The sequence below is a fragment of the Aplysia californica genome, unplaced genomic scaffold (genome assembly GCF_000002075.1).
Source record: "Aplysia californica isolate F4 #8 unplaced genomic scaffold, AplCal3.0 scaffold00071, whole genome shotgun sequence".
Taxonomy (NCBI): domain Eukaryota; kingdom Metazoa; phylum Mollusca; class Gastropoda; order Aplysiida; family Aplysiidae; genus Aplysia; species Aplysia californica.
The window spans coordinates 1,404,884-1,406,593 of record NW_004797341.1 but is presented as its reverse complement, the minus strand read 5'-3'; the positions used below and the strand labels follow the sequence as shown (position 1 = coordinate 1,406,593).

At 43.5% G+C, this 1,710-nt stretch overlaps 1 long non-coding RNA gene across 2 annotated transcripts in view; it reads left to right on the top strand.

Moving 5' to 3' along the window:
• Nucleotides 1–210, top strand: part of LOC106011210 — a 2,677-nt gene extending 2,467 nt beyond the window's left edge. For both annotated transcript variants that reach the window (XR_001184695.2, XR_004858321.1), the window contains exon 3: nucleotides 63–210. This is a non-coding gene — a long non-coding RNA (uncharacterized LOC106011210). The remainder of the gene's footprint in view (nucleotides 1–62) is intronic.
• The last annotated feature ends 1,500 nt before the right edge of the window (nucleotides 211–1,710 follow it).

Sequence of the window (1,710 nt, the reverse complement as noted above, 5' to 3'; positions counted from 1 at the left end):
CTCTCTCTCCCTCTCTCTATCTCTCTCTTTCTCTCTCTCTCTCTCTATCTCTCACCCCCCAGATGGAGGTACAAAGCATCACCCTGAGCCCAGGAGACAGGTGTGAGCAGTGCGGTGACCGATGTCCTCTCCACTACCAGTGTGCACCCTATGACCTCCTCCCTACAATCCGCTCCTCGTTCTTCTGTCAGGAAAAGATATCGGCCGGGGTATGTGATCGTCTCACTGCACTTTCTATCCATTCTCTCTATCCATCAGCACTTTCTCTCTATCCATCAGCACTTTCTCTCTATCTATGCATTAGCACTTTCTCTCTATCCATCAGCACTTGCACCTTCTCTCTATCCATCAGCACTTTCTCTTTATCCATCAGCACTTTCTCTCTATCTATGCATTAGCACTTTCTCTCTATCTATTCATCAGCACTTTCTCTTAATCCATCAGCACTTTCTCTCTATCCATCAGTACTTTCTCTCTATCCATCAGCACTTTCTCTTTATCTATGCATTAGCACTTTCTCTCTCTCTATCCATCAGCACTTTCTCTCTATCCATCAGCACTTTCTCTTTATCTATGCATCAGCACTTTCTCTCTATCCATTCATCAGCTTTTTTTTATCTATCCATCCATCAGCACTTTCTCTCTATCCATCCATCAGCCCTTTCTCTCTATCTATCCATCAGCCCTTTCTCTCTATCTAGCCATGAGCACTTTCTCTCTATCCATCAGCACTTTCTCTCTATCTATCCATCAACATTTTCTCTCTATCTATCCATCAGCACTTTTTCTCTATCCATCCATCAGCACTTTCTCTCTATCCATCAGCACTTTCTCTCTATCCATCAGCACTTCTCTCTATCCTTCAGCACTTTCTCTCTATCCATCAACACTTTCTCTCTGTCCATCCATCAGCACTTTCTCTCAGTCTATCCATCAGCACCTTCTCTCTATCCATCAGCACTTTCTCTCTATCCATCCATCAGCACTTTCTCTCTATCCATCAGCACTTTCACTCAATCTACCCATCAGCACTTTCTCTCTATCCTTCAACACTTTCTCTCTATCCTTCAACACTTTCTCTCTATCCATCCATCAGCACTTTCTCTCTATCCATCCATCAGCACTTTCTCTCTATCCATCAGCACTTTCACTCAATCTACCCATCAGCACTTTCTCTCTATCCTTCAACACTTTCTCTCTATCCTTCAACACTTTCTCTCTATCCATCCATCAGCACTTTCTCTCTATCCATCCATCAGCACTTTCTCTCTATCTATCCATCCATCAGTACTTTCTCTCTATCCATCCATAGCACTTTCTCTCTATCCATCAGCACTTTCTCTCTATGCATCCATCAGCACTTTCTCTCTATCCATCAGCACTTTCTCTCTATGCATCCATCAGCACTTTCTCTCTATCCATCAGCACTTCCTAATGCTTTCTTACTTCTTTCTATCTTCGATCTCTGAGATTGTTTCCCATGTTGGTTTGTGTGTTTGTGTCTTTAGGTTTGTTTGTCTGCCTGTTTTTCTCTCTGCCTCCCTCCTTCTCTGTTTGTTTGTCTTTATGTCTCTGTCTATCTTCTATCTCTAAGATCGTTTCGTTTGTCTATGACTTTGTTTCTTTATTTGTTTGTTCCCCAACCTCCCCCATCTTCAACCTCCAACTCCTATCCCCCCTCCCCCTCTCTCCCCACCTACCCCTCACCCT